Source organism: Hirundo rustica, chromosome 1 (genome assembly GCF_015227805.2).
Source record: "Hirundo rustica isolate bHirRus1 chromosome 1, bHirRus1.pri.v3, whole genome shotgun sequence".
NCBI lineage: Eukaryota > Metazoa > Chordata > Aves > Passeriformes > Hirundinidae > Hirundo > Hirundo rustica.
This window is the reverse complement of record NC_053450.1, coordinates 136,877,170-136,901,416: the sequence shown is the minus strand read 5'-3', so window position 1 is coordinate 136,901,416 and position 24,247 is coordinate 136,877,170. Positions and strand designations below refer to the sequence as shown.

Sequence of the window (24,247 nt, the reverse complement as noted above, 5' to 3'; positions counted from 1 at the left end):
GAGAAATACACAAAGCAAACTAAGAAGAGAGAAAAAAATAAAAGTAATGTCAAAGATTAGAACTGACTTCTTTGTCCATAATGCCATCATATTGTTCTCTCACAGCAAAAGAAATTTGACTAATTTCCATGTATCCCCTGTGTGAGTGTTAAATACTTTTCTGAGTTGAGGAGCCGTGACCCTAATATAGAGAAGGACGCAGAATTAGAATATGAGAAAAATGTTTTTCTCTCATCACCTAATTTGCCTCTTTTTTTTTTTTTTTTTTTTTTTTTGTAAAACTGATACCTCGCCAACAAATACCTTGTCAAAACCAAAGCTACACTTGACTGCAGCTAAGTAAAATTATTCCAAAGTTTCTGTTTGGTAAAATCCAGTCTTGATTTGATGTGACCAAAATATAAAATATCTGACACAAGCTTTGTTGTTCTGATTTACACTTGTTTAATTACATTCACCAAAAAGGTCTTTAACATTTGTCACTTTAATTTGCCTCAATTAAGCTTTTGTCTACTTGCTTTTATTGTGGCCTTGTCTCTCCATCAGAATGAAGGGACCCTGGGCACCTAGGTGAGGGTCAGCTGCCTTTGCTGAGACACAGGCAGTTTGGGGAATCTCAAAATGGCTGCAGCATAAAGGGTTGTTAGGGGGACAGCCACATACTGACATCTTAATTTCAGGCACCCCCCATGGTGATTGAACCCCCCCCGAGTGTATAGTTGGAATGTCTTCTACCAGCTTTCCAATTATATGTGTGGCTGGTGATTTATAAGCTTCATGAATTTTAAACTTTTTTTAGAAGGGAGTATCAGAAAGAAGTAGTCCAGTTTCAGTCCTACTAATGTCAAATGCATGGAATATTTGTTTCACTTATGATTTCTTTCTTTATAGTTTCACAAGCTATTAACATGGGTGGAATGCATATTAAGATGCTTTCTAATTCTAACACCACAATTTTTCTACATAGTCACCATTTTTTAAGGTTTAATTTTGAAATTGTAGTTTTCTCTCCTTAAATATAGTATGAAACCTCTCATATAAACAATTAAATCTTTATATTGAGGTTCTTTAATTTGAACATGTGAGAGAGGACTTCTTGCAGATTGCCATAGTTTAGCACACGGTATTGCTCACTTGCCTTACCCTAGCAGCTGCACAATGAGTTAACTAGGAATTTCAGAGGGACAGGAGGACTTTATTTTCCCAGAAAATGACTTTGAGTGGTGGATATAGAGAGAGGAAGGGTGGAGGTGATAGGAACAGCAAGAATCTGTAGCTGAAATGATAATTAGAATCCTTAAAGGATCAGGGCATGTCAGAAACCAGATCAATATCCCATGACAGGAAGGTGGCTTCACTAAAAGCCCAAAAGAGACTGATGCACGATTTGTTGCAATTCAGTGACTGAAAAAATTCTGGGCAGAGACTATACCAGAAGGGAAGGAACAGCCCTACTCGAACACAGTGGGAAGAGAAAGATTTTATTTAACCCATTTACACCACAGATGGGTTTTCTGTGGTTAAAAGGTCACCTTGTTCAAGGTTAGTAGTTGATCCACTAACGAATCCTAGCTTCAAAAACTGGAGCCAGTAGCATATTCTGACATGCTAACTCTAAAGAAAAAATGGTGTAATTTCAGCTGACAGCTCTGGCTGAGCTGGAGACTCATTGTATTCAGCAACTGAAAATACCTGGTCTCTCCAATCCTCCTTCTTCAGCATATTACAAAAAATCGTATTATTCATAAGCTGCTCTTTTATGCAGACTGATGATCTTATAAAAATGTTAAATTGCAGCTGGGCTTATACCAAGCTTTGTGGATCCATGTAGAAACATCACAATCTGATGGTAATCACCCATCAAAAGAATTTTCTGATTGCTCTCAATTGTATAATTTCCTTTCTCCCTGTTTGCCAGATATTCTGTTGAACTAGATATGCTTTTAACCAAAATTGGCCTCTTTCTTGTCACTGCAGAGCTTACTTGACTGTAAAAGAAATAATAAGAAAACAGATTTGCAGCTGTGCACAAGCACTACTCAGAGTGGCAATGAGATGTGCCATTTGCTGGTTTGGAGGCACCAGGACATACCTCAGAGCTGCAAAGAGGTAGTTCTCATAAAGCAGGTGTGTGTACCGGTAGGACTATAGGAAAGTTCTACTGCACAGAAATATCTAAGTAAACCTTCATATACTGTGTTTCCATTTATTGATGGAGTATGCTTAAAAAAGTTAAGCAGCTTTTAGTTTATCTTCCTATACACGCAGGTTTTATGATCAACTACTAACTCCACTGGCTTGGCCATTCATTCTACTTCAAATCTCTGATTGCTACATGACACACATACCACTTAGGAATCTGATGTCAGACTGTCAAGGTGCAATTTTGGCCAGTGGAATGATTTTCCACTGTGTCCATCTAGATTATTACCGTAAGTGTCACTGACATTGGCTGGGAGAAAAAAAAAAAAAAAAAAAAAAAAAAAGGTAAAAATGGATTAAGGTAGAGCAAAGATAATATCTCTGAACTTGGTAATTTGTAAGGACAAATTAAAAAACAAATAGATGGAGAAAAGGTTGTAAAACATGAAGCATGGGGATTATTTTCTTGGGGGAGGGAGGAGTAAAGGCAAAAAAATATGAAGGTAGTAAAGATGCCATAGCTAATCCTTAAATACCAGGATGGAAAAGGAGTGCTAAACAACAAGATAATTTAGGAGTGAGTGTATATATAAATTGGTTTAAGTTCTCCCACATGTATCTTCACACATTAATTTATTCATTATTTTTTAACTAGGGCAGGGGAACTTAGCCATTTTCTCTACCACTGAAGTAAAAATACAAGAAAAATCTGTCAGAAAAATCTGGGTTATAATTTGGAGATTCATTCAACCCCTTTATAAGGGTTGGTTTTTTTCATTACTAACAAAATTCCATCTTCTCAAGTAAAAAAAAAAAAAAAAAAAAAAAAAAAAAAAAAAAAAAAAAGACAAGAGAAAGAGAGTTACAGCTGGTTTAGAAGCCTGTAACTTACAGTGAGGCTCCAAGAAAAACATGGGAAAATTGCTCATTAATATCCTTGGCTCTCAGCTGATACAAATATCGCCTCTGGCTTTTAATGAAGCCAAGCATTTCTGTCACCAGAATAGAGGGAAACTTGTCTTAAATATTCAAAAAAATCTTGTTTCAGAGGTGTCTTGCAAGATTTTTTTCCTTTTATATCTATCATTTCTAGAAACTTTAGCTGACTACAGTGATAGATAGCTGTGGTGGAGAAATCGCTCTGTAACTTGAGAGGACAGGATAGAATGAGGTTTCTGGCACCAATATCTGCCAATAACTTAGATTAGAGAAGAAGAGAAGATAAAAGTTCTAGACCATGAAGGTAAATAAAATAGAAATAATTTTTATCAAACTACTGCAGTTATTTCCCTCTACTAGAAAGCTGAGGGGTACTTTCAAAACAAACAAATATTTTAGGCATGGTCTTCTATAGGATAGTTGGAGGTTTTGCTAAGAAATGCAGAATGACAATCTTTTACAGGTTTGAAAATGTCATACCACTATATATTATTTTATATTTATTAAAATCCAGAAACTATTGCAGGCATAACCAAACAATCAAACTAGTTGGTTAGAAGCTATGCAAAACATATGACAAAACACAGAACCTATCATTCTTAAGAAATGAGATACAAGTACTCCCTTCTCTGTGTCTGACTCTCCATGGCCTTCTGCCTGTGCAGTCCTTTGCAGCTGTGTAAGCTGGGTGTTGAAACGATGCTCTTCTCATCCAGTGACATTTCCTGTAGACTTCACACTCTATCCAATGCTAGTCAGTTGATAAAAAACTGGAAGAGTGCCTCTTTTAATTGAGGAATAAAATAAAAATATTGGGGAAAAAGTCCAGGTAATGAAGGAGAACACTCTTTACTACCCATCCACTGCTGAGCATGGACTGTACTTCTGGGATGCTGATAAGATGCTTCTTCAAAGTCACGATTACTTTTCTCTCTGATGAGAGCAGCCAGGGATAGGCCAATGCTGTTGTGATGTAAGGACATTAAGGAGTACAGATCAACCATGTCTTCTGGGCTATGTGTTAAACCTTCACTAGCAGGGTAATGGGAATTTTGAAGAGCTTCCTTGATAATCCTCCTCTGCTATTTTATTTTTAATACGGACAATTCTGAAAAGACTCTGAATTTATCTCTTGAGCCATGAAGCTGAAATTCCACATTATTTATGTACAATTAATTTCCTTGGACTAATGACATCTTGACTAATTAGCAGCACCACATTTTACACAAGTCTTGAGCTTATCTGAAATACAGATATAGCCATTGCAATCCATTTAGACAGGCAACTCCTCCTGGTTGAAACAGGAGGAGCAACAGAGAAAGACAGATGAAATAGTACTTGAATACTTCCATCCCAGTGCACATCCTAATCTATCCTGCCTGACAAAATGTCTTCTGCTATTAGCAAGTTCTTATAGAAAACTCACCCTGGAAGGGAGAATGTTAACCCTTCAGATTTGCTTCCAGGATTTCCTACTCATTATTCCCTATATATATATTAGTAAAGCAGAGGAAAGAACTTAGCATTGCCTGTGTTGCTGCATCCTGTGCCTGCAGTTGTGGCTCATTTCACTCAGAAGGAAAATAAAAACCAGACAACGTGTCCATTGTTTTCAATGCTCAGTCAGGGCAGGCTTAATTTACAAGAACACGTCTGGCTAATACACTGCTTCATTTCAGAATACCAGAGCACACCTCCTTTTCCTATTTTTATCTAAAAAAACTGTTATACAGAGAAACCTAATCTGTTATGTTCAGAATGATCAAAAGTTATTCAGCCAACATGGTATTACTAGTATGTAGATTAAGGCAGTAATATGTAGACTATTGCAGGTATATATTCCTCTGAACGTGACTGTACACTTTGCAATATCCTTTAGAGGATGTACTTTCTGTGTGAACTCAGATTTGCCATTGCCATGTTTCTGAAGCATTTTCTGTTTATACTACATTACATGGGGAACATTACATGTGAGTGCTGACATTGTCCTGGCGCTGTGCCATGTATGCCTACATGCTGGACAGCTGCTGTATTGCATGCAGGCTGCTCCAGGAGTGGTGTCAGATGGTACAGGGGAAAAAACCCACCAAAACCACAAATCTAGTTCCTTGCAGAAAACAGAATTTACATCCCTCTGCTATATCACTGCAGTTTCTCTGCTCACTAATCTTTGCAACCAATACTTTGCAAACGAAGCTTCACTGGACTCTTGATGAGAACAGCAGCTCTTTATTCCATTATGAAGGAAGAAGAAAACTCTACTTCAGCAAAGTAGATATCTTTTTGCACACATTCTCCAAAGATCCTCAGACTCTGTAAACTCCCAGGAGCACAGCAACGAACAAGGAACAAGAGAGGACCGAGAATTTCCCATAGACAGTCATAAAAGAATGTTGACTCAACTTCTGAATAGAATTATATGATGTGACTGTGTATGGTAACAAAGGCCTGGAATTTGAGGACCTAGATATGGCTTCTATTCTGAAAACTGTTAAAATTCATAAGTGGCAAATACAAATAAATCAACATGGAGGAGAGCAGTATGTGGTATAAACAGATTCTAAAAGAACTATAAGTACTCTGAGAAAAGATCTATGCATCCTCATAGATTATTTAAGGAAAGAAATGGCTTACTCTGTATCATAAAAGCATGAAGTATGCATAATAAGTAAGGTAGAAGACTTTAGAGATTACAGTGATTAAAGTCATATGGCAGAGACTGAAAAGATCAGATTTAATTTATACAGAAGATGAGTGGGAGCATATATGCTGAAGGTAAACAAAATGATATATGGTAAATGGAAGAAAAATCCTGTGTAGCTGTCTGTCTTCTAGAACATTCAATCAAACTGAAAGGAAATACATCTTAAACTAATAATAAGGGACCTATTTGTCACACAGTTTTTAACTGACCTGAGGGACTCCTTGCCCTGCAGCAAGTCTTAAAAGCCAAGAACTTAATGATATGTAGTAGAGAGAGCTCCTTAAATCAGAGAATGAAGCTCTTTAGAGATTACAGAGCTCAATGTGATAACTGATGGCAATTTGGAAGAAAATTCATATATTGGCATCATTATCTTTTACATGTATCTTTTCTCCAGTGTGTGCTGGGAGCTGCTCCCAGGTCCCTAGCATGTCACACTGATTACTCATTGCTCTTATAGCCCCAATGACAGGGTCTAATTACAGCCCGAGCTGAATGGGAGAGCTGTTAGAAGGAAGGACGAGGTCAGTGTATCTGATTGCTTTTTATAGAGATACACAATGAAACTATGGTAACCAGTTTAAAGGTTTAGAGGGGGACTTAATTCTTGCAGTATTAAGCACCTGAAAAGGGAGGTACCTAGAGACAGTTTGGACAAACAAACTGTGAAATAAAGAAACCAATCTTCACTGGGTTCTTTACTGTTGTCTGTAACAGTGTCACAATGAATAATTTTGCCTAAGTAGGTACATTTAGCTTTCTCACAGCTAGGCAAGAGGAAAAACACCTTAATGTTTGCTGTGAAATGATGAAACAGAAACGAAGCAACTTCTGGCTTTAGAAAAAGTGCATGAAAGTGAGATTTGTTTCATGGACAGCTTGTGGATGGCTTCCTGTTTGGTGCAGGCAAACACTTTATTACGTGGGGAAGGGTAAATTCTTTCTCTAATGCCTGTTATTTTGAAAAGAGAGGTTGGAAAATTTCAGAGCAAATATTTCTTCACTGAAATTAGTTGCTACATAAAAAGGCTTATATGTCATGAAGAATTTGAATTTAAATTTTAAAGAAAATCTGTCAGTACTTGAAACTTGCCTGATTTCTTTCTGACTCCTAACCTAAACATGGCAGAATAAAGTAAGATTTTGAAGTTATTCTGATGAGAATTGGACTGATCTGAAAAAAAAATTACTTTATTTCATAAATTCTTTTTTGGTTTCAGACCAATGTCTGATAATCTTGCATATGACAGAGTTTTTTTCAGGGCCTTTAATCCTGTCATAAGGAAATGCAGACTTATATGGAAATTATTTGCTGTGTCATTTGCTTTTGTGCCTTTAGTGTTTGGTGAAACAGGCCTCAGAAGAATTCACTGAAGGCTGGTATGTGACATGCAGTGTTTTATGGCACAGATTTATTCAGCTACAGCAATGAAGCAGAAGTATATGTTCACAGCAGATGGTCAGACCTGAAATCCACCATTTAAACAATTGCACTCTTTTTTTATGCTACCTTTTCCCACCTTCTTAAATAATAGTTTTCTGATAACAGATTTTTCACTATTATATCAGTGAGCTAAAATCTCCAGTGGGACAAATTGTGAAGCTATTCCTGGCACTGAAGAAAGAATTTGGAGCTAAATTCAGCAGGTAAATGACTATTCACTTAGCTAGATAATAAACAAATTAAAATTCTTAGAGATTTCTTAAGGAAGAAGGATAAAAACAAAACACGTGCTTTTTAGAATGAAATTTTCCCTAGGACAAAACAACTTTACTTAAAGGTCAAACCACCAGCAAACGTGTTGTTTAATTCTAACTGATGCTGAGATGAGACATCCACAAAACAGAGAAAGAAACAACTTGGAACAATGTAGTAGGTAGACTTATCACTGATGACAGGAGACAGAGTCCAAATTACAGCTGAGTCCTGAGTTTCAGCCCACTGCTGCTGAAGCTGTACTTTGCAAAAAGTGACCCTCAGAATAAATGACTTTGTCCATAAAATAGTCTTATCATTTTAAGCCTGGATAAACCAGGCTTAGTCATTTTGTGAACTAGAATGAGAATATGGCAAACTGTGAGCACTGGGCTGGCACCTTGTCCACTGAGGGAAGTTTGGTGCAAGTGCTCCAAGTGGTGTGCTTAGCATGTAGAGCATTTCACTAGCGAGAAAAGTGACAAATCTGCACCCTCTCTGGTTCTAAGGAACCTTGGAGGCTGAAGCATTACACATTATCATTTGCCATATGAAGAGAACCTACCCAAGATGTCTGTACCAGTACAGCAGTGCCTAAACTATTGAAGCAATGTGAAAAAGTTCACTGAAGAGATACACCTTAGCTTAAATCAGCTGACAGAAAAGAAGCAGCCCTTCATGCCAGCCTGACTATCCATCTTGTTTCCCAGCTCTTTCTTCCTCCACTTTTTCTTTTTGTCTAAACTTTCTTCCTTTCTTTCTTTGACCTTTTAAGTTTATCTTCTATTCTTTCCTTCCTTCCTCTCTGTGGAAGGTGCATTTGGAGCTCATCTTTGATGAACACTCCAAGTAAGGGAAGTGCTCTTGAAGAACACTCCCAGTAAGGGAAGAATATAAAGAGGGAAAGAAGAGAAAGAGATAGAGAAACAAAACCTCTAGAAAACATGTTTTACGTGTCTGTGTCTCAAATATAGATCTTAGCTGCAACTTTTAAAGGGCCAAATAGAGATTAAGGAATGACCTGACAGAAAGTCTGGCTGTGCAGATGTATTGACAGCTGGTAGCAAAACTATTTTGCTTTCAAAACCAGCACTGATTTCACATTTAAGTAAGATTAGGAAATAATTCAATGAATTATAGAAGAGACCCGTTCATTTCACAGAAAAAAGAGGTTTTTGCTGAAATTACAATGCTGTGATAGAACAGAGAGGGTTCTCTTTAAGTAGAAAACCTGATAAAAGATCTGAATACATTTACAGTGGCTGTATTTTACCACAGAAACCATCCTTTTATTGCTTTGTTTTTGCTAGATTGTTGGTTGGTATTTTTTGTTTGTTTGTTTTGTTTTTATAGTATTTGTTTGTTAAGTTATTATTATTGGTTTTGGTTTCATTTGGTAATTTGTTTGTTTGTTTCTTTCTTTTGAGGTTTTTTGGGGGTGTTATTATTTTGGCAGAGAGTTCTGTTTGTTTTGTTTTGTTTTTTAATGTTTGGTCTTATTTCTTTTATTCAATAATATTAACTAACAGTACTGCATGCTCACTACATTGTTATCTGCATTGTAGCCAAGTAAGAAATAATAGGTATTTATTTCAGTCAGTTCATTTATCTGCTTTTAACTGCAGTTTACCCTCTGAATAGCTTTCATGTGACTGAATCCACAATGTCCAGGTGAAATTAAATAGTTATTTTAATAGCTTATGCCATGGAAGTATTTTGACTATATTAAACTACACACTTGGCGCAAATAATATTAAAAGGTTTACAAAATATTTTCTTTCTTTTTCTGCTGCCTCTTTTCAGCATTGGTTCAGTCATTTTATCAGCTGAAATGGTTGGCTTTAACCAGAGCCTGCCAACACCAGGCATTGCTCCTGGCAGGTGGATTGTGGTATATATTGAAGATTATAAATAATTTTGTCGTTCTGAGACAGTCGTAAATGTATCTGCTTGTACAGGGAACAACACTGTACACTAACATCTAATTCTACTTCTCACTGTTGTACAAGGGACGTGCACAAGTACAGGCTACGATTACATCAACACAAATACATTCTTTAAAATACTTTGCTTGTATTTTAAATGTATGCTTATATGAAAAAAAAAACCCAAACAAAAACAAAAAACCAAAACCAAAACCAAACAACAAACCAAAAACCAACAAAAAAGACACAAAACATCTCTTTTGCTTACCATCCATGTACTAGAGAGACAGTGGTTTACACTCTGAGTTGCTCAGAACCCAAAAAAGGCTTAAGTTCTGCAGAGTCCTGCACATGCCAGTGTGGCTCATAGAAAATAGTGCAGGGATGTTGTCTCTGCATAATTTGCAGGTGTTAGAGATGAATTTCACAGATGCTTGGGGAATTCTCTCTTTAGTTTCTTGTTATCAAGTTAAATTTATGAAATCTTCAGAGGAATGACCTTTAAACAATTTATGAGAGCCTAAGACACTTTAGATGCAATAAAAATAATTTCATCACAATCTTTCTTCCAGCTCCACATTCTCTTAGCGTTGTTATGGTTACAGAGTCAAGACTTGAGAATTTAGGAGAAGCAGGAACTGAGGATTCCCATGCAATTGCAATTCAAACCCTCAGGTATGCCTGTTGAAGCACATATTTAATTGGAAGACCACAAACTTGACATGCATCTCTCTCCCAAATCTAAAACTTTAATTCTAGTATTCAGCGTTTACCATCACAACATGATTATAATCATGGCATACAAACCCTCAAACTTCAACACTTAACACTACTCTATTTGTTGATATGAAGAGAAATTTGAACTCCAAGTGCATTATTGGAACTTTTATTGAGGAAAATAGATAGGTCTAAATGTGGCTTATTTGAATTAATTTAATAGAAGAGTTAATTTCAACTGTTATACCTGGCACTTGGATGAAGCAAAATCTTTCCTGTGATTCACACATCACATATTTGTAATAATGCATGGTGAGCTACAGCTAATGACAGAAAAAATTCTAACAGCATTCCAGCATCCATTCAACAAAGCCTCTTCTTGGTTACAGCCATGGAATATGCGGTACAGATGAAGAAATGAGAACTATTCCCCTAATGGTAGCACTACTGTGCAACGAATCACTGTACATAAAACAATTCAGAGCAGCCTTTATGCTCCTTTAGCACATACTACCAGGCAGAACAAAAGCCTAGTTAGCCTGCATTGCTGGTGAACAGCCCTCACAGACAGAGGCAGTATCCAAAAATCTGTAAGATCAAAGAATCCTTGCTATGTTCTGTTTTTCCACTGATGATTTTATGTCAGCAGCTGGGACAAGGTGGCAGGGAGCCATGACAAACATTCTGTATCAATAAGGGGCAGATTTACATTTTGTAAAGCCACAGAACTGAGGTGTTTATATAAGCTGAAGTCTTTCAGCTTTTATATAGCTGAAAAAATGATTTTGTTAACCACTTCTCGTCATTTAAAGACATTGCAATTTTTCATCTATTTGGAATAAAATGTGTATATTTTTTTTCTGCAGAGTTCCTAGCAGATTAGATATTTTTTTACTCTGCTCTTGAAATAGTCCGTTACAAAGGTGATAAAATGCCCTGCCTTTATTCTTCAGCATCAAATAGCTGAAAACCATGACAAGATAACTTATTTTCACAAATATTTTTGAAGAATAAATATTGACGCACATCAGTTCCTTCTTTTCTTTTAGAGTAAATAATGTTCTCAAATATGACCTGGGGTAATCAACTCTCTAATGTGTAAAAGGAGACTGAACTTATTTGCTTATGATAGTTTACTATCTTTTGAGTGAGATTAGACATTGATCTTTATTTTTTTTTTTTTTTTAAATAGAAAGATATTTTTTCAGCACTTGTGTTCACACTGATAATGTAAAACCAAGAATGACCCAAAGTTTGTCCATATTTTTGTGAGGTACTTTATGACCTACTACTTTAGAGTTTCCAGTTTTATCATCTAAGTTCCCTCTCAGGTTTTTTTCTGTCCTTTTTCTTATCCTGGGAAATAGTATAAATGTTAGAGTTCAGTAGTCTATGGTACCCTTTTTCTCCATCCAAAATTTATATAGTATAAGTTTTTTGGTTATATTGTGATATTAACCACCACTCACCATCAAAACTACATCTGTACCTAGCCCACTAAAGCCCAGAAAATATTTTGTGGGCACCAGGTACACGTAGAGAATCTGTGAAATAGTGTAAGGATACTGTAAGGCTAATTCATTGTCCATTTTTGCCATTTTATCCAGGACAGTCAATGCTTGATTTTCATATTGAAATTCTGCAGATCTCAGCCTGTTTGTCTCCAAAGGTAAAAAATGGATATTAAGGTTCAGCTTTACACTAAATTAATTTAATTAGTGTGATAGCTTTGGTTAAACATCTTGATGGAGGAAGGAGGGTGGTTTTTTGGGTTTTTTTGGGAAACCACTGACCAGCCAGAGGAGAGATGGGGACAAGAGCAGAAAGCAGATGAAATCACACTGGGCAGGACAGGGAGACATTGGACAGTTGCTGGTCTATGGTTTGCCTAAAAAGGCTGAGAAACAACTGTAAGGAGAGGAGAGAGGCAAGAGGATGAGCCAAGGAGATAGCCAACGGGATGTTTCATTGGAAGAGAGGGAGAGGGAGAAGAGCTTGCAGTTACTCAGAAAATATCCGAGTTAACAACAATCAGGAAAGTGAGAACACATCAGTGAGAACAAGTAGGCAATGGGATAGCTCTGAGTAAATGCTTCTATTTCTACTTTATTGTCCCTAGTCACTCTGAGCTTTCTCAATTTAAATAGTGTTCCAATTCACATTCCAGTAAAAGCTGTCTTTTAGTTTATAAGCCTTTTTTTTTGTTTAGTCTGGCCATGTCCACTTTTAAGATAGAGCACCTTGCAAGCACATCTTATGGGATCAAAAAATAACACAATGATACTATTATGGAAAAAAAAAAGCCAAATTTTTTTTTTTTGGCCTGAATTTAACCTCAGGGTAGGTCATAATATATTGCAGCCTTGCCAGCCGCAGAACTAAAGTTTCCTCTAGGAGTTTCCATCGTTTGGTTGTGACAATATGGTAAAACATCCAGTTAAAATTATTGGCTAAGGTAGCAGCTGTGTCTGCAGGTGTTTTCTCATGCACAAGTGCAAGAGGAAACATGCAGCTGCTGTGAAGCAGCAGGAGTCTGAGACTGTCTCTGCTTGTCCAAAAAGGTAAAAAGCAGAGGAAAATATCCTGCATGATGGGCTTTTTTTTGTGAGCCAATGTTTGGGACCTACTTTTTAATTTTTTTTTTTTTTTTTTTTTGAATAACAGCACAAGTGAAAAATCCTCAGCATTTTCATTATTTTCTAACTTACATATTTATTCAATACTTTAATATCTTTAAATATTAGATGGTATATTGTGAATAATAGCAAATGTAATAAAAATATATTTTGCTAACACTGGATTTAATAATATATAGTTTCTAATGTGCTCCCAGCCATTCATACTCTCAAAAAATTAATTTTCCCGTGTCTTTATGATTTCTTCCACTTTTAGCCTATTTTATCTGCATGATACATGATAAGAGCCTAAGTTCTCTTCATGTCCTAGGGTGACTTTATGGTGTTTGTATCCCCAGTCACCTGTTCTGTTTATGTTGGATATTATGTTCTGTACCTTTATGACTTGTTCCGAGGGCAAAGTAGGGAGAAAGAGAAGCACGCAGTTTGTTTCCAGAAACTGCACTCACTCCTCCAGATTCTGCTCCTGGACTGTGTCATCTGCAGCACAGACAGACAATGGGACAGAGATCTCCTTTTCTTCTAGATAGTTTTTAGCTAGCTGAGGCAGAGAATTCCCTGGACTGGTTTTCTTTTTTGGTGGTTCTTTTTTTTCCCTTTCCTTTTTCTTGGAACTGTTTGAACCGGCTCTGGACTGAAAACCCAGAAGAGCACTGGTCCACCAGGGTCTGGGCCTTGGCATTTTCCAGCACTGGTGGGGCTGATTGGAGACTGAGCCAGCTGAGCTACACCCACAGCAAGGACTTTCTGGGTTTGCCATCTCTTCAAACAGGGAGAAGTTTCATTGCTTCATATTATTCATTTTCTGTGCTTGTGGATACCTTGATTGTTAAATAGTTTTTTCCACTTTTCTCCAAGAAAATCTTTTCCCAAACCATTTGGGATAGGGGCCCCTTGAATTTGCTGTTCTGGGGGGACTCCATTCAGAGGTTTTCTCCCAAATTTGCCCTAAATCAGGACACTACAGTACTCTCAATACTGTCACATGAGCACATTGCCAAGGCTTAGCATTATGTCATGGGATGTTGGCAAATACATGCAGGGCAAAGGGAATAGATAACTTTTGAGGCTCATGCTGCCATTTTGCCTTAAAGACAACAGAGGACTAAAAATCAGGTTTTCGGGTCATTCTTTAGTAAATGTTTTTTTCGAAAAAGCTCCAGGGATATGACATCCTGGACACCTCTCTCTCTCTCCTCAAGATTGGTCCAGTTTAACAGATCCACTAAATACAAACTTGGAAAGAATCATGGTCTGACAAATAGAATAGCAGTAGTTGCACTAACTTTGTTTCCTTAGCATATAAGGATAAAAAGAAGAAAAATTGCAGAATTTTTCTGTTCTGTTTGCAATTGTGACCAATGTCTACTATGATTTGTGTGTCCCAAACAGACATAGCTTTTCTCATAAGTTATTACAGCTAAGCACACTAAGGGAAGGCTCAGCAGTTACTTCCTATAAACTCCAGAGAGCAGCAATTGCCAGAACTGTATATTGATGAATGGCACAAGAGGAAATCTTGATGAACAAACATGCTTTTAGTGTTGCCAGCTGACAACATACACTGTGGCTTCCTTCCTTCCTCTCTCCTCCCTTCCCTCTTGCCCTCTCTTCCCTAAAAATTTGTTGTCAAAAATCTTGTAGTCAGGCTCACCCCAGAGGAAATTGAAAGGAAAAACAATACCTATTTTCTTCTCTCGACTCTTACGCAGTAAGGAACAATACCAGTACAAAATAATATTTTATAAATATTTACACCTTTGTCATGCAATTATCATTAATGTGCTACATTCAACTTAATTTTTATCTCTTCAAGTAACCTCTCTCCACATCTATGATTGGTATTGCCCTATTTCCATTATTAATTAAACATATCCCTTGGTTATTTCAAAAGTCTGTGGCAGTGATGAGAGATGGGTCTATAGTCAGGTCTTTGCCCCCTTCCCCACCTCACATCTCTAATGAACAATGTGATTTGCCCTAAGATAAGAGCACCAGGTGGGTATTGCAGGAGGAACTGCCTGGATGCTTGCACAACCAGTGATTCCAGAGTGGTAAAGCTGTGATTGACTGTAGTTGACTTTGGTGCACATCAGCCTGCATGTGTATAAAATGCTGCTGGAGACTGGGCCAACTTGTCTCAGGAGGTCGTAGGCATCTTCCAGGTTCCAGGTTCCCTGCGGTGGCAGGGTCTCACTTTTGAACAGGTGAGTAAAAGTGCTAAAATTCAGTTAAATACAGAGATAAAATTCTAAAGAAGCTACAGAGGTGCTTTGTTGCCTTTTAAATGTGTATGCTTCACAGCCAGAGACTGAAACCTGTGTTTCTAGGTTAACCTGCTTACAGTATAACTCTTTACACTTGCTTATGGTACATACTGCATTGGCAGTATTTAGAGACTGTATTAGCAATAAAATTAATCACAATCATTCACATAATCAGGATCATACTTCTTGTGCCTGATTGAGAGTCTCTTCACTACTACTCTGTCACAAGGTGTTAGAAATGTTTTAAAATCACTCAGAGTTCCACCAGTTTAGAAACACATCTACCTATCACTACCAGAGATTTTTTTGCTATGCTGCTTCATTCTTGCATGTCCTTCTCCTGAGCTTAACTAAGCCAAATGAGTACAGAAAACTCAGCTCTTTGCTCAGGCTGACCTCATGAAAAGTTAAATTAATTGACTTGAAGGACAGTGAATAATTTCCATTTCAGAGTAAAAGCTATTTGAAATGGTTCAGAGAACAAATGTTGGCTCAGGTCTCAAGCATACACATGCCCCTGCCACCCACCTTTCCAGGATTTTTAATAAACTCTACAATTACTTGAAGGACTAGAAAGCCAAAAACTGAACTCTAATCTTCAATGCATTAAAATAGACAAATAATTAAAAATAATTAATTTATTATTTTTTTACCTGCTTATAATAAGTAAGATTTTAAAGTATCAGTATACTTAAAGTACCTTTTGGAATGCTGTACAGCAATTCTCAAAGTCTGATTTACATATATATATATATTTATGACATTTTTTGGATATATAGATTTTCTGCTTTGAGCAGTTAGTTATGGCAGACTTCCACTATGAGAAATTCAATTCATGTTCTTTTTCTCAAATATCCAGGAACAACCCAAAATTTATAATCTTATTTTATGTTCCAAGACTTACTTTGAAGGCCAACAGTTATGCTGGTATATAGATATATATTCCCAGACATTGGAGCAGTTGGGATTTCTGAAGATGGAAGAGTAAAAGTACCATCCATCCATAAGAGTTTACAGATTATATTTTCTGAGTCTCTTCACTTGATTTCAATTGGAATTACAACAAAAATTATTTTCCTTAATATTTTATATTTAGGACAAAAGAAAAATACCAAATGACTACTTTGTAGGATACTTCCACAGAAGATCTTATGAAGAAATGAAAGTGAGGAAGAAAGGCCAACTTACCAATGAAAAATAATGAGTTGTTCTAAATAAACACACCCACCCACACACCCACACCCCCCCACCCACCCACCCACCCACCCCTCCCCCCAAAAAAAAAAATTATCACCCATATCGCTGGTTTCACATAATAGACTTGGCTTATATTACTTTAAAAAAAAAACAAAAAAACCCCAACAACCGTATCATGGTGGACCTGAAGTAACCTAAATAGCAGAACATTAAAGCCAGGGCAAAACAAGATTATAACAAAGAATAAAACCAAATCAGCTATGTTAAGGGTCTCGAGAAAAATCCAAGAATTTTAAATATGTGAAATCCTTTCATAAAGATTAAAGAAATGATTCTTTGAACACTCAAAAATGGTAACTGCCAGTCAAACACAGAATGTGTACTTGAAGGACTGGGCTTCATCACAAATTTCAAATCAGAGCTTGAAAAAAGTCAAGGTCAAGTGTTGTAGTTTATACAGGTCAATAAATGTCAAGCTCTGTGAAGGGCTGTTTAGAAACAAATTCAAAAGTAAAAGGAAAAATTAGATCCAGAGTATTATTAAAAGCTCTTCAAGCCTAACGCATACCAATTGAAAAAAGTTCTATTTCAAAGTATTTACTTTTGGTAAGACATGAGCAAAAAGATTCCTAATTGATGAAGTCAACATTGGTGTAAGGCTGACTGGTTTTTTCACTTTACATTTACAGATAAAGAGAAGAATATTTACATCAGCTGAATAATTGGTTCTTTTATTGTTGTTGTGTTACTTAATACTACAGGCTTATTTTAGCGTTTAAGAATGAATGGAAAATAAAAAGCCTGAGGGGCTAACATATTGGCAAGAGTGGAAACAGGATTTGTTGCAAGCATATACATATTGTAGAACCTGTATGACCATCAGTGCAAACTGAATGATCCTCTCAGTCTTATAAACGGAGAACTGAATATTGTTTTTTTTATTTCACAATGATATTTTTTGCTAGTACCTCAGACTATCAGTCTTTTCTTGAAAGTTTAAGGGTTAACTTGAGATCCACACTTGGTGTTCATTCCCTTGGCCGTCTTGTGAATAAACCTTTATGTGATTTTATTTATCTTTGAGGTTAATTATTTTTTCCTGAGCCTGTCCCTAAGCAGTTCCGTTCCAACTCTTCTTTTATTTCTTCCTCAAGAAAGAGACTTTGAGAACTTACTTTCCATGAGGATTCAATAAAAGCAGCCTTCCTGTTGCTCTGGTCACCCACACAGCAAAAAGGAAGTTAAACTGTTTGCTGACATATCTCTTATGGTTTTGAGTCTGAGCCTTTGCTCTTGAGCCTGCTGCCAAAGTCTGACTTGCACAGACAATACTTTGTGGGTGGTGACTTCACTGGTAATCCAGAGCCAAGAATTGGAGAAATGTCCTGTGTGCCATATTTGTGGTGGTTAGGAACGCATTACTGGATCCACACATTTAAAGTTACAGCAGATATAAGTATTTTGTGGTAACCATGCAGTGGAAGAAAGTAATTCTCTGGCCCCTAAACTCCAGCTTAGCTAATCATAAGGAAGGTCAGTAAATGCAGTGTTTTTCTCATGACATTTCATAAACATAGGGTTTCAAAGTAAATGTGGATGGAAAGGCAAATAATCCTTCCATCCCTTATGATCTGCATATAATTGTGGTTTGCCTGAACTGGCTGAAAGCTTAGTTATTTGGAATGATTGGAACTGTTTAGAGAGCTATTCTATCTGCATCAATTCCTAACTGACCTTTGCTTTCTTTGGAAAATACACATGGATTTTGATACATTCATTGATAACAGCCATGTAAAGTCTATCCTAGATCAAGATGTGGAATTTCTATTAACAACACTGATATTTTCCTATGAGGAATTTAGTTCACAGTCATCTCTAAGGAAGCAGAAATGACCACATAAACCACCATTTACATAAAAGAAGTGAGTAGAAATTAAAGACAGAAAGATATTGATTGCTGTTTAGGTTATCTGATTTATTCCTGCATATAATGTGGGACATTATGGGCAAAAAAGTAAAAGCCTCATTGAAAGCTAAGCACTGATTCCAGGCAGAGTAAATCATTCTAGTTTTTCTTTAGTATGTGACTGAAAATAGTATTTGTGGAATATTTTTAACTAGAGTCTACTCACAAACTAGAGTACTTCGCAAATAAAATGCCTCAAAATCTATTCATTAAACTATTATGTATATTTATCATAGCCTTATTCCGACACTAGTCTTCCAGGAGCTTCAGTAACATTAAAAAATAAATAGCAAACAAGTGTACCGATAATTAATTTGGCTTTCAATATTTTTTATCTAAGTACACAAGAAAATCCAAGTGTTCTGCAAAGAACGTATTATATTTTCACAGTTATACAAAAGACTTTTTTTTTCCCCAAAAACTCTTTGAGAGTCAGAAATCTTTAAGTATATATAAACTTAACATCCATTTAGGTACTTAAAATTTACTACTTCAGTTCCTGTGTTTGTTATTATATCTGGGTCTGATTTCATCAAGGCAAACAAAAAACTAATGAAGAGCTTGAAACAAGCACACTAAAAGTTCTGGAGGAGAGATAGCACTATTATAAACTTGTTATATAAAGCCATATATGAAAAGAGTGAACTTTATTAATACTTAAATAATATTTCATCAAAAAGCCTCTTGAAAGTAGGTGGGATATGGGTTTTAAAATTGCTTGTATGCTTTGGAAGACTTTGTGTTAGGGAAGTTGCGCATCCTAAGCTCAGAAATCCTAAGCTCCTCAATTCCAGACTTGCACAGTTATTCTCAGGACTGTCAGGCTTCATAAATCTGTGTCTGAAATTGCTGCTTGAACTGTCCTAAAAATAACAACAGCAAAAAAGATATTTCCATGTGGGTTCTTTGTTGCAGAAGAGTGAAACTGGTCATAAGGAATGCACACACTTGGCACTCTTCTCAATACTTAGCTTCAATAATTTTTTTAAACTCCTAAAAAAATGTGGTTTACAGTTTCTCTGTGCTTCCTGTTTCACTAATATTACATGTTTTGGTTTTGTGTGGCAATGTTTGGGAAGTGGGGGGGCTGCAGGGGTGGCTACTGTGAGAAGCTGCCAGAAGCTTCCCCTGTGTTTGACGGAGAAAATGCCAGCTGGCTCCGAGATGGACCTGCTGCTGGCAAAGGCTGAGCCCATCAGTGATTTTCCCAAAGCCAAGGTCTGTTTTGCCTGTGATGGTAACTGGTGAGTGATGACTCCCTGTCCTCATCTCAACCCATGAGCCTTTCATTGTATTTTCTCTCCTCTGTCCAGCTGAGGAGGGTGATAGAGTAGCTTTGGTGGGCATCTGGCATCCCACCAGGGTCAACTCACTACACTGCACCACACCACAGTATGAGCTGCATATAAGAGTCTTCTGGCACCTTTTGTATTTTGGTAACATTAGAAAGGAGACTGTTATGGGATATTGGATACAAATACTTTGTATTGAGGACTACATTCAGAAGACAAAAAATCGGTTTTTCATATTTTGAAAAATTACTCCATCTCCTCAGAACCTCTCCCCTTCATCATGTAACATATACATGTCCCTGATGTGTTTGTGCAGTGATAGCCCAGGCTTTTATGGAAAGAAACAGTCTAGGAATAAATACAAGTATTCTTTTCTAAATATTCCAGAGGCTTCAGCTTGGCCAAAACAATTATGTAGACACTTTTCTGACTAGATTGCATTTTTTAGAATATTTAATAAAATTTCTGCCTTTCACCAGAAAAATTTAAAATGCTTTTATTCTAGTTAAAAAATTATTCCTTACCTTGACAATTTAAGCAAGAATAACACTATGAGCAAGAATAACACTATAATAACACTAATTAAGACATTAAAGCATTGGAGCAAGTCCAGAAAAGGGTGAGGAAGATGTTGAAAGATCTGCAGTACAAGTCTGATGAGGAGAGGCTGAGGGAGCTGGGGATGTTCAGCCTGGAAAAAGAAGGTTTAGGGGAGACCCTATTGCTCTCTACAACTGCCTGACAGGACGTTGTACCCACGTGAGGGTCGGCCTCTTCTCCCAAGAAACAGGTGACAGGACAAGAAGAAGAAATAGCCTCAATTGCACTATGGGAGGTTTAGACTGGATATTAGTACAACATTTTTCACTGAAAGGGTGGTCAGGCATTGGAACAGGTTCCTCAGGAAAGTGGTGAAGTCACTATTTCTAGAAATGTTCAAAAAATCATATGATTGTGGCACTTAGGGACATGGTCGTACAGAAACATGGTGGCACTCAATGACTTTGGAGGTCTTTTCCAGGCTTAACCTTTCTATGACTCTGATTCTACTCTCATTTTCATTAACATGTCTTGAGAGGGAAAGATGAAAGGAGAAAATGTGATCAACGTTCAACTAAACTTTAATTCCATCATGTAATATTTAGCAAAGTCTAAACAAATTGGAATTTATAGAGCTAGGGTAAAATCTGCCTGTCTTTTAATATCATCTAAATGGAATGCAAATTGTTATTCTCCCAGTTCCAAGGAAAAAGAAGGTATAAATAAATTAGTTTAGTCCATGATACTATCTAAAGTTGTGGTTGGGTTTGGGAGGATTTGTTTGTTTCATTGTGTTTTTGTTTGTTTTCTTTATTTTCCCAAAAACCTTGTGAACTATGAAGTACTTTCTTAAGCTGGCCTAAAACCAGGAAAGCTCAGTTTTGATTAATATGGCAGCACACGTATACTTCTGTTGAAATATCAACATGGCTTTGAATCTCGCAGTCCAGCCTGCCTTAACAAATCAATGGCACAATTCACTGCAGTGCATTTTTTGTGACTACTTGTACATCCTTCATAGATGTAAAAAGATATATTCAGATAAAGATCATCTTGAACATTTATCAAATAATTTTTTCCATGTTTTGCATGTTAATATCAGCTGTGAGGACTTCATACTACTGGAACAAAGTAAGTAGTTAAAAAAACAAGGGTAGAGACTGAAGAAAAAAACTTAGAAAAGCTGCTCAAATGTCAAAGGCAAGATTTTTGTCCTATGCTTTGATTCTCTGGATTTATGAGGAAATCCTATGCCTAATTCCTTCCTGTGCTCACTCCTTGTTTCATGAATATTTGGAATGAAGTTATTTTGGAAGAGAAAACTACTTTCTGTTCAGTTAGTAAAACCAGTTTTGTCTTATTGTACTCTAAACCTTTACAAGATTGCAGAGAACTGTTAAAACATAGACAATCTATTGCTATTGTTCTGTACTGGGTAGGGGGCAGGTTCTGTTTGAGCAACCAGTATTTGAAACACATTCAAATTATATGTGCTAAATAAGAAATTGTAGATGGAGTTGGAATAAATTATGAAGGCTAGGAAAGCAAGGCAAATATTTAACATTTCATGCAACAGGGAAGAGGGAGCAGAGACAAAAAAAAAAAAAAAAAAAAAAAAAAAAAAAAAAAAAAAAAAAAATTCCTCCCTGCAGTTGCTTTTGAAGTCTATTGGCCTAAAAACTTTGTAGTCATCCAGCCAAGGAGGGCCAATGCTGCATTAACTGAGGTGCATGATGATGACAATTTGACAAAAAAATTTAGGGTGATGTGATGGGTAAGAATGCATCTTAAAAAGAAAATCAGGAAGGATGTGCAAGGTGCAAATACAACCTCTACCATTAGCAGTTCAGAGTGTAGAAATTCAGAGTAGTTCAGGGAGATTAAAGAAAAAGTTTCTGGAAGACTTTTTCACAAGACTAAAAATCAAGTGACATTGACCTTCTAGAGGTATAAGCCTACATAGAGAGCTGATTATTGTTTCACCATCTTTTTCAAATACACAATTGTTCTGCCATATAAAACATTGAACAGACAGAAATAAAATATGGTAAGGTCCATTGTTTTGGTCTCATTCTGACACCTATTAAAATCTTGGCCTTACTCTCTGATAGGTTTCAATGAAAATACAAATAAACATATAATTTTAGAAAGCTAAGAAAGAGTAATTTGTTAATATACCAACTTCTATATTATATTTAAATGCACAATCGTGTTGTATGGTTCCATCTTGAAATGAGGTGTGCATAGTTCTGTGGCAGTATGATTTTTGTATATCACAACAAAATAATCAAGTATATCACCAACTCCTGGGGCTACAAAAACTTTTATCCTACTGTCCATAGTAGCAACACACTGAAAAGAATTTTAGGGGCAAAAATTTTAGAAAGTTAGCTGTAGAAGCATGCACACACACACACACACACACATATATATATATATAAGCTAATGGTATTGGCTACAAAGCTGTATGTTCATTTTTATTTTTCCCCTATGATCTTATGATATCAGAAAAAAAGTTCTCAGCTATGTCCATTAAGTACAACACTCTCAGTTAGTCAGGTGTTGTGCTGATCTTATTAGCAACAAAGAAAGTGACTTTATTGATAACATAAGGGAAGTTTATAAATGAAGAAAAATTTAGTGACACCTATTAAAACACTAGAACTATAATAATGAGTCGCTGCTGTGTAGCCTGTTAAAATGCATTCTGCCAATTCATCTCACCTTCATTTCTAAAAGCCAAATAGGCAGGAAGATAATCGTTGTGAATTTCTATGACTATGTAAACATAATATATTTTCCACACACTAAAATCTTAACAAGTTTTAGGAGAGGTTTCTTCCATTTTTCTAAGTGTCTATAAAGTTTACCTTAATAAAATATTGATTTGCAAAAGATAAAAAATAAAGAAAAGCAAGGCAACTAAAAGCTTTTTTCCCCAACTGTTCAAATCTGTTTATAACGCCTGACTGTTAAATTTTTAAATATTTGATAGACTACAATATAAACCATACCATGAACTTTATCTGAAAATCAGTAAGAATCTGTTGATTGCAAAATAGTACGTAAAATCTGAAAATTAAGCCACCAGAGGAGAAAAAACTCTTTTCAAACTGGAATTCTGCTCTGTGAAAAGCAAGCATTGTGATATTCAGCTGTATGTAGCACTGCTTAAAAATGTTTTGTTCAGCTCCTAGTCATGCAAAGCTGCACTATCAGTTGCTTGCATAGGAAACTCAAGCATGCAAGGACGGCATAACACAGGCTTCATTTATTGTAGGTAGTCAACTTCTTAGCTCCATTTTACAACCCTAAGGAATTTCCTTTAATTTGCACAACTTTTGCCACAAAACTCAGCTGAGCAGACATTTCATCAGTGGAAAATGCAATAGTTAATAAGGATGAATGGCAAAAAGATTAAAGTAAGAAATTGGAAAGTTCTAAGTGGAAACAAGAAACTCATGAAGGAATAAAAATAATTTTCTAATATAGTAAGGTAATGACCCAGAGCTCAAACACATTTAAATCTTAGAATTTAGTCAATTCTTACTGTATAATCTCATCTAGCACTTACATTAAAAAAGCCATTGTCACATATTGTTGGCTCCAATACTGTTTTGTTTTCCAACAAGGGCACTTGCTGAGGTTAGCCTAGGTGCAAAGCATGTGTTTATACACAACTGATATATTCCTCTATCCAAGGAATTTATACTACTGCCAATGTACCCAAAGTATGTACAGAACTAGAGTTAAAATGAAGACACCTTGGACTTGATGACAGTTCTTTCTCTCTGACAGCAGAGAGAATAATCATGGTTTTGTCTTTCATGTGGCTGCCCAAAGGGTGAGATAAGGCACAGTTCAGTTCAGGATATTTAGGAAGCCATATGATAATTTGTTATCTATTTCTGCTAATACAAAAACATGCACACTGCAACCTGGTGAGTTAGTTTTTTCATCTTCAGGGAAAAATAAATTTGATGGGTTGACTCTGGCTGGATTCCATGTGCACACCAAAGTCACTCTATCGCTACCCTCCACAACTGGATAGGGTAGAGAAAATATAACAAAATGTTCACAAGCTTAGATAAGGGCAGGGAGAGATCACTCACCAGTTACAATCAGGGGCAAAGCAGACTTGGGGAAATTAGTTGAATTTATTGTAAATCAAAATCAGAGCAGGACCATGGAACATAAATCTTAAAAACACCTTTCTTAAACTCTAC

General features: G+C 36.4%; 1 protein-coding gene across 1 annotated transcript in view; it reads right to left on the bottom strand.

The window, feature by feature from the left end:
* MALRD1 (MAM and LDL receptor class A domain containing 1) overlaps positions 1–24,247 on the bottom strand; it is a 235,169-nt gene that overhangs the window by 11,715 nt on the left and 199,207 nt on the right. The window lies entirely within an intron of this gene.